The sequence below is a fragment of the Rattus norvegicus genome, chromosome 1, assembly GCF_036323735.1.
Source record: "Rattus norvegicus strain BN/NHsdMcwi chromosome 1, GRCr8, whole genome shotgun sequence".
NCBI lineage: Eukaryota > Metazoa > Chordata > Mammalia > Rodentia > Muridae > Rattus > Rattus norvegicus.
The window spans coordinates 189,289,684-189,299,594 of NC_086019.1; positions in this window are offsets into that span (position 1 = coordinate 189,289,684).

The window sequence follows — 9,911 nt, forward strand, 5'->3', positions numbered from 1 at the left end:
GCCGGTCACACCGCTTCTACACTCAGGGAGCAGAGAACAGATAGGGAGCAGATCTAGGCTATAAAGCCTCATGGCCTACCCCTACTTCCTCCAGTGAGGCTCTACCTCCCTAATGCTCAACAGCCCAGACCGCTGGGGACCAGAGGTTTAAACATGTGAGCCTATCAGGGACACTGCACATTCAAACTACAACCACGGTGAACTGAGACCGGGGAGGGTGTGGCACTGTCCTACAGTTACAACACTGTTAGGTGGAAAGTGGGGATTGGGCAACATGGGCCAGTTTGTTTCTACCACACCAGACTCCTGAAAGAGTACTGGAGGCAAGGCACCCCACCCCAACCCTCTCTCTGTCAACCCTAGTACCCAAAACTACTCTTCCTTGCACGGACAGGCCTCTTTTTTAAAAAAGAATCTTTGTCAGATGAAGAAAGCTTGGCAGCTGACCCTGTACACAGCTTCAGGTGCACATATTAGCCAAGCTTTACAGATTGTCTATAAACTTAGCCTACATGCAATTTCCACATGGGTCTTTAGTACCTCATGCCTGCCCCTCAATCCATGCAATGTCCCAGGCTGTGCGAACTCCCGACTGGCTGGCTAAACTCTAATTGGCTAGGTGTGAGACATAGGCCTCAGTTTCCCTGTCTACAAATAGTATAACTACAATAGTTTTCACAAAGTCGGGAAAATTAAATGGATTAAGTCAGGAAAATCTGCCTGCCAGTGTTGGCCTGGCAAACATCCTGTGGTAGTGCTTTATCTATCACCCTTCCGACCCCCAAGCCAACAACAGTGTAATCCTACACCCTTCTCTCAAACAAGAGTCAGCACCAATGCTGAGACAATATGGCTTCGGAATGCACCAGAAGACGCATCCGCATGGCTCCACCCCGAAGCCCAATAACCTGTCTCTCATTTGAATTGCCCAGGATAGGTCATGTGTTGTAGATTGAGTCTAATGCTATTTGTGTTCATTCAGCTCCCAAAATCACACGAGGACCCCTACTTCTCTCTGGAAGACGATGATGGTTCCTGCCCCCAGTTGGTTCTGATTGATAAAGTTGCCGGTGGCCAACGGCTGGGCAGGGAGACAGAGAGGACTTTAGATTTTTCCAGGCAAGGGAACCACAGGAAGAAGTTTTAGAATAGCCTGGATGGGGAAGCAGGAGGATCAAGCTTGAGAGCTGCAGGAGAGAAGGCATACAGCCCTGTAAGAGCTTGGGAAGAGCGGCCCCAGGGGCCCCTCCCTCGACTGGATGAACTATAGATTTTAGTAAGAATTCATTTGGGAGTTTCAGAGGGGAGAGGTTAGCAACATGGAGGTTTGGAAGTGGCCCAGGAATTGAGCTGCTTAGGGCTTATTAAAAAACAAGGCTGTGTGGGTGTGTGTGTGTGTGTGTGTGTGTGTGTGTGTGTGTGTTTCATTTCAAAATCCAAAGCATTTTGACGGGTGGTAAGGAACACATGTTTCTGCTGTGGTGATTCGTGTAGCTATAATAAATGCATGCAACACACAGGGTCATCTCTCAACCAATCACTGAATGAGTAAACTGAGTAAGACTTGCTCCTGGCTGTAAGTCCCAGTCCACCAACCCTAAGTCTTTTACAAGACTTCTTCAGCTGGTGAGGTGTTCATGCCATAGTGAGGAGACCGGGAAGAAAAGAGATGAGGGACTTCCCAAAGGGCACCTTGTTAAATTCCCCCGCTCAGGACAATTGTAGGGAATAGGGTTTGTTCAACTGTATAGTGTATGTCACACAACCATATCTTTATGTTTTTATTTTATTACATGTACATAGATGCGTGCGTGTGAGTGTGTGTGTGTGTGTGTGTGTGTGTGTGTGTGTGTGTGTGTGTGTGTAAGTTGGAAGACAACTGGCTTTCTCTTTCCACCATGTGTGTTCCAGGGATGGAACTCAGGTCCTCAGGCTTGGCAGCAAGTCCCTTTACTCTGAGCCATCTTGCTGGACCACATAACCACATTTTTGTCAACTGACCTACCACTCGTTACATGATGATGGCATGTACACACAGACGTAGTGTGCCAAGCCATCTAGACGTGCTGTGTTCTCTGCAGTATGTGACGAGCAATGACATTGTCTTGCAACTTATTTCTCAAAACAAATCCTGGTCTCTAAGCAACACATGACTATTTCCATCCTCTGAGACTCCCAGTCAAGGCAAAACGAAGCCCAGAAGGCCAAACAACTCTCCAAGGAGGTCATGTCAGAGTCTCTGGGGACTGTCACCACCAACAATGATAGCTACAGCTGTCCTTTATGTGGCTGACCCTGAGCTGGGTGCTGCATTGACTCACTTTTTCGATGTTCCTAACAGTCCTTTAAAAGTCAACCCTAAAGCCAGGCAGGATCCTGTCTCCTTCTTTTTCATTCTTATGCATTTGACTGTCTGTCTGTCTGTCTGTCTGGTAGTTACTGTTGTCATCACTGACAGAGTCTTATCTGCACAGAGTCTACACAAGCCAGGCTCCCTGGAAATCACAACCTCAGCCTGCTGTGACAATAGTCATGCCCCCTATCTCTGACCTTACCTTTCTCCCTTTGTATCACACAGGTGCCCGTGAGCCTTCTAGTGGCTGCTCATTTGTTCAGTTGACTGTGACAAGCCAGACAGTCTAGAAGGCATTTTTTAAAAAGATTTATTTATTTATTTATTACATATAAGTACACTGTAGCTGTCTTCAGACACACCAGAAGAGGGCATCAGACCCCATTACAGATGGTTGTGAGTCATCATGTGGTTGCTGGGAATTGAACTCAGGACCTCTGGAAGAGCAGGCAGTGTGCTCTTAACCGCTGACCCATCTCTCCAGCCCTCTAGAAAACATTTTAAAATCATTCAATCATTTCTTCAGTGGGTACTCTTTTCATTCATTCATTCATTTATTCACTTTACATCCCAATTGCAGTACCCCTCCCTCCTCTCCTACCAGTCCCACCCTTATAAATCCCTCCCCCATTACTCCCTTCCCTTCTCCTCAGAGAAATGGAAGCCTCGTTGGGTACCACTGCACCTTGGGACATCTAGTCTCAGTAGGACTAAATGTATCCTTTCCCACTGAGGCCCAACCTGGAAGTCCAGCTAGGGGAAAGGGATCCGGGGGCAAGCAACAGAATCAGAGACAGCCCCTCCAATTTTGGGGGGACCAAATGAAGACCAAGCTGCACATCTGCTACAAATGTGTAGGGGTCCTAGGTCCAGACCCTGAATGTTCTTTTGTTGGTAGTTCAGTCTCTGTGAGCCCCATGGACCCAGATTAGTTGACTCTGTAGGTCTCTTGTGGAGTCCTTGACTTTTCTGGTTCCCTCATTCCATTCCCTACTCGTTTGAAAGACTCTCTGAGCTCTGCCTGATGTTTGGCTGTGGGTCTCCACATCTGTTTCCATCCGCTGCTAGATGAAGCCTTTGGGAGACAGTTACACTAGGCTCCTGTCTGCAAGCAGAGCAGAGCATCATTAATAGTTTCAGGGGTTGAATCTCTCACATAGATGGGTCTCAAGTGAGTGGGTACTTTTTAAATGCCCACTTTATATCAATGGCTAATAACTGCAACCTTATCTCTGCCCTCAGAAATCTCAACGTGTTTCTCTGCAACTGGCTAAAAGCTAATGGCTGACATGTGTAGGCATGTAGTGTAGGCACCGGTCAGTGGTGCCCAGCAGACAGGATGAGCGAAATGACATGTCCCTTCACTCCTCTTACCAGATCCTATGCTCTGACTCAGAATTGACTACCCCAAAAGACACACTGGAGATGCCCGTGTGCCAGTTGTGCCATATGTTCCCAGTAAAGAAAGCTTCTCCAGTTCATCCAAGGTGCCACACTGGACAAGCACAGTCATGTCCAGGTTAAGCGAAGGCTTCAGTTGTACTGACTGCTGGGTCCCAACAAAGCTACTCACAACACAATGCTTCTTGGTCTTGTCTTTTCAGTAGGTGATTCCAGTTTGGGGCTGAGACTAATGTCTTATGGAGTGCTGGCTGGTGAACTTTTCTTCATGGGTTTTTTTTTTTCATCTTGATGCTCAAGGTTCACCTAGAAGCATTAGGGGACAAGCAGTAGGCTCTGCAGGTTAGAATATCTCCCAGTGGACAGTCAAGGGAATCCCAGTTCACTTTCCTCCAATCCCATGGGAGCCAGAACCCCAAATCCAGTCTTGAAGCTGTATGAGAGCACTGCCCACTGAGGGTCCTGCACCAGAGGCTGACAGCTCTGTCCCTGTTTCCCCATAGTCCCCCCTACCACTTACCCATAAGCCCCCAGGAGACTTTCACCCCCAGCAGCCAGCTATTGTAGTCCTTGCAGGAGACGGGTCCCTTCTGCCTATGCATCTGAAAAAACCTCAGGAGCCAGGAAACCATGGGGAGCACTTAATCCATGGCATTGAGATGGACACCCAAACCTCCTTACCTGCAGACTGGGGCAGTGAGTAAGGCAGCCATTAATACTGCCCCTGGGATTGCACTTAGCCCAACGTGTGTGCCATGGACCAGATATCACACTTACTTGCCTGATCCCTTCCCTAACATCTCCCTCCCCATTATTGTCTCCTCAGTGATGCTTCCTGCCAAGAATCACACACATTTCAGTGAGGGAACAGATTCAGGAGTCAAATTCAGCATAGGAACCAATAGACATCAGGCAGCCATGTGGCCAGGAACCAATAGACATCAGGCAGCTGTGTGGGTGGGGCCCTCATCCCACTGCCATCTTTTCACTCCTTTGTCATTCCAGAAGGCTCGTGCCAAGGACTTGAAGCCAGGCCTGGGCTATTTAACTCAGCCCTCCAGCTCTCTACCCAGATCTCCATAAAAACTCATTTTCAAAATGTTTCTTTCTCACCCTTTTCCTCTCCCTGGCTTGTGCTCTGTCTCTTACTTGCTGCCTAAACTTAGGAGTTGCTGCTCAAGGACTCCTAGAGATGCTCCTCTAGATGACAGCTTGATGGGGCAATAGCCACTGGTGTTATATGTGTCCTCAGACAGGCAAGTCTTTTTATGCTGCATGTGGCCCCGTAAAAATGATTGGTTTAAAGTTGTTATTTTAATATTGCTGTGATTGTAGCATTGGTCCCTGTGCTCTCTGAAGGAGATGGGTATCATAGCCTGACAGAAGTCGACTATGCTTACAGGAGGTTCTATAAGTCTGTGCAGAAAATGACAAGACTTGGGGATTCTGTCCGCCAGCAAGGATGGGCTCAAACCCCTTGTGTTGATGTCACAGAGATGGTAAACAAGTGATGGTGTCGAAAATATGAACTGCATCCCGGGTTGGAGGAGAGCAGAGGGGGTGCGATGTGGTCTGAGAAGACATGGAAAGGATTCAGAGGAAAAGAGTGTGACAGACAGGTGTCAGTAGTAGAAATGAGGAGACAGAAAACAACACATGAACAAAACCCATATCAGACAAGATTAGGAAAGGGAACACAGTAAGACATCAACAGCAAGAGCAGAGAGCAGCACCAATGGACAACACGATGGACCAGACACCAGTGGCCATGGGTAAAGAGAAAGGGATGAGAAGGACAGAGGCAGCTGGTCACTCCAGAGCGAGGTAGACAGGAAGAAGCAGAGTGGAATTCAGTCTGGTTGGCAGGAGAGGGGGTTCCCCAGCCAGAGAGACCAGAGTCAAGACCAAGCTCACAAACCAGATGGCCTTACTCAGTTTCCTCACCTGCAAATGGGATGACATACTGGACACAGAACCTGTTCCAGCCCCTCATCTGTGATCACAGCATATGAACATGCCTCTGATGGTATGAAACCACTCAGGCAGCTCCCAGTGACACGTACCATAACTGCTCCTCGTGTGATACCTTGAGTTTAGGCCAGGCTCTATGGTTAGATTCTAAAAAATATCCAACCTGGCAGAAGGAGCCTGGAGTGATTGCTAAGGTTGTGTAACAAATGTCCTCAACCAGTGTCTTGCTTGCCCCATTCCCTTTCTTGAGTTCTTGGTTTAGGACATTGGAGACTGGATAGAAGGACCACATGGCAGATATTGATCTCCCCAGACATCAGCCTGCTACCATGTGCATGAGCCTTATCCCCCAAGAAGCCTGAAATGGCCTCCTCAAGAGAGACTTCCAGTCAGGGGAGACACTGAACAATAGACAAAGACCCTGCTGTTTAAGCCCAGTGTTTAGGAGTAGCTTGCTATGCAGTAAGTGACACTTGGTGTAGACCTTGGGACCTGGAAGTGGGAGCCACTTTAACAGCGGTGTCCAGGTGTGGATGCCTCTGGAACCAGACAGAGAGAAGAAACTGAAAGGACATCGGGTGGGGAGCTGGAGAAAGGTTCTAGTGGACCATGAGGATATGGGGGTTTGGGTTTCCACAGGGAATGAATTGGAGTGAAAGAGAAAGTTCTGCTGGAAGTATAGCCACATGCTTGCCTTTCATGACTTGGGAAGGAGAATGAGACCAAGAACTGGGTTACAAGTAAAGTATGAGCCATTCATCTGGCTGTGTGTTAGTGCTCATAGGAAAATCTAAGCAGAGTCTACTTTGAATTGCCTAGCACTATGAATGGAGCAACTGTGTGTGTGTGTGTGTGTGTGTGTGTGTGTGTGTGTGTGTGTGTGTGTGTGTGTGTCCTGGGAGTCTTAGAATGCACTTCTGAGGGGATTGCTGTATTTACAGACTTCTCATACTACCTGGGTCCAGTGTCACTGAGGTATAATCCCCCCTGGGCCCAAGTTGGTGCAGGACTTGGGTGCTAAATGGGCAATGACAGTGTAGTAAGACAGAGAGGACAACAGATGAGACCTGCCATGCTCATCTCTGAGCTGCCTCTAAGCCAGCACACCCATGGTGACACACACAGAGTTACTTTTCAATTATTGTGACAAAATGCAATGACCAAGGCAACTTACAGAAGCATTTATTGGGAACTCACAGTTTTAGAGAATTAGAGTCCATGACCATCATGGTGGGGAACATGACTTCAGGCAGGCAGGCCTGGCATGAGAATGATAGCTAAGAGCTCCCACAAGGCAGAGAGAGAGAGAACCCTTCCCTCCCCAGCTTGCTTTGCTTATACTGAGTTTGTTTCCTGATCTACTCATTTGAGTTCGTGGGGTTTGATTTGTGTTTTTTGTCTATTGGACTTGGGTTTAGTTTGTGGTTCTAATTTAGGTTTATTACCCATTTTCATAATCTTGACTATTCATCTGTCAACATTTACATTTTTATTTTAAATCTTTTGTTGTATTAGCTGTACAAAAAGGAATTTCAAATCCTTCTCCAGTGTCTTCTGACTCCTCTCTCCACATACTTTCCCCATGCCCCTAGATCTAACCGGGATCCCACATCAGTTCCCAGTCTAGTCTGGTCACCTGTGCATTCACAACAATCAACACTTCTAGGATTCAACTAGGACATGTCCTGCCTGCCCCTGAACCACAAGACCCTGCCCATACCACGCCCAATCTTTCTACCCAGCCAGATCTTGTGCTTCCTACTCCAGGGTCTAACCAAATGAGTCTGCCTGATCCTCTACTCCACTCATCCTCCCTAACTCCCAGCTCTCTCCCCAGACTCCAGGTTCAGACCAGAGAGTGTCCCAGCATGGAGACAAGGCAGAGGATGCAGTGTCCAACCTCGACCTAAAACACTACTTGTAATTGATACCATTTGGCAGAGAGAAAATAAGTTTTATCCAAGGGAGAATCATTAGGTTCAACAGCCACATGCCAGGGAAGGGCCCTGCCCCACTCTCCGGAGTAGTTGGTCAACACAAGAAAATTCTATTTTAAAGTGGATATTCTTTGTCTGTTTAATACTTGCTAATATATTTTGATTTTTGGCTTTGTGGTTTCATTCGTTGAGGTGGAAAGGGAAAGAATATAGAGAACATAAAGTTGGTTGGGTAGGGAGGTGGGAAGATCTGGGAAGACTTTGGGGAAATGAACGGACATGATCGAAATGAATTTATGAAAAACTGTAATAGGGCTGTGCTCAGTGCACTAGATGGAGCAATAAGGCGAGAGAAGGAAATTAAAGGGATACAAATATGGGAAGAAGTCAGACCATCCCTGTTTGCAGATGACACGATGCATCAGAGATTCCAAAATCTCCACCAGGAAACTTGGAGAAACAGTGATACAAATATAGCAGCCTGGAAGGATACAGAAGCAACCTGCACAAATCAGTAGCTTTTCTACACAAACAACAAAGACAATCGTGAACGCACTCCTACTCACAATAGCCTCAAAAAACATCTGGGAATAAACCTAACCATAAAAGTAAAGAACAACAAAAACACTACATCTCTGAAGAAAGACACACAGATACTAAAACAGGGAAAGATACCCCATGCTCATGTTGTGAAAATGGGCATTCTTCCAAAAGCTATTTACAAATTCTGTTGAGAGTCATGGCATCCCAATGCTTTCTCAGAGGTCCTGATGAAGGAACAAAGTGAACATTAGTTCTAGGTCCTTTTCAGGTGATGGACATGGCAAAGCCAGTCAGAACCTCAAAGGAGTTAAGGTTTGGGTCCTTTTGGGTCTCTCAGGACTTGACTTTTCCCCCAAAAAGACCAGAGTTGTCAGTCCCAAAGCTGCTGTGTGTTCAGTCTGTAAGGTTCTTGAAACACCCTGCCTTCCCCTTTTGTAATACTGCCTGACTTGACCCGCTGTATGATACTTTGTTCACTTTGTCCCATTTATTCCCTTGGAATAGTATATAAGATACTGTAGTTAGTTATTTGCTTGTTTTTAAGGAAAAACCTTTTTTCCTTTATTTTGGTAAAAATATGCTTAACATAAAGTGTATTCAAAACCCTAGCTAGTTTGCTTAGCATAAGTGATACTTATGCCTGTACAAGACTGTCCCCCTCCAGCTTTTATCGTCTTTATCTTCTGCCTTCTCTTTCTCATCCTGATATCAGGAACCTGTAACTAAAGAATGACCTGCCAGTCCACATCAGAATTCAGTGCTGTCCTAATCAAAATCCTCATCTCATGCTTCACAGAAATATAAAAATCTGTCCTAAAATTGATATGGGACCACAAGAGACCCCAGCCAAAAAATTCTGATCAAAAAGAAAAATGTTAATGTGGTTATCATTCCAGACATCAAGCTATATTACAAAGCTATTGTGATAGAAACAATAGGGCTCTGGCAAAAAAAAAAAAAAAAAAAAAAAGACAAAGACTCAAACGTAAGTACCTGCACAACCAGTCACTTATTCAAAAACATAACGCATCTTCAACAAATGTTGCTGGGGAAACTAGATGTCACACAGGATAAAATTGGACCCACATCTAACACCTTTCACAAAACTCAACTTCAAATAGATCAAAAGACCTGAAACTTGAAACCTGAAACCCTGAAACTGCTAGAAGGAAACATAGGCAATGACCTGAATTATAAAGGTGTAGGAAAGGACTATTCTGAATTTCCTCCATTTACTCAGGAATTAAGGTCAACCATTGACAAAAGATCTCACAAAACAAAAGTCCACAGACTGAGAAACTTTACCAACTGTACAAAAAAAAAAAAAGAAAAAAAAATGGACTTGGAATCTGAACAGGGTTCTCAAAAACAAAAGAAAAAAAAAAGCTAAGAAACATCTCAAAGCATGTTCATCATCCCTAGCAGTTACAGAAAGCTTCATTTTTTAAAAAAAAACGAGATTTTATCTCAGCTCAGAACAATAAAGGTCAGCAGAATAACAGACAAATCCTGGAGATGAGGTGAGAGGGGGATCCTCAACTCTTGTTGGGCCTGGAGGTTTGAATGAAAATGGACCCTATAGGCTCATCTATCTGAATGTTTGGTTTCTAGCTAGTGGAACTGTTTGGGAAGGATTGGGAGGTGGGACCTTGCTGGAAGTGGCGTGTCACTGGGATCAGACGTGAGTACGCAGCTATTGCTCCAGT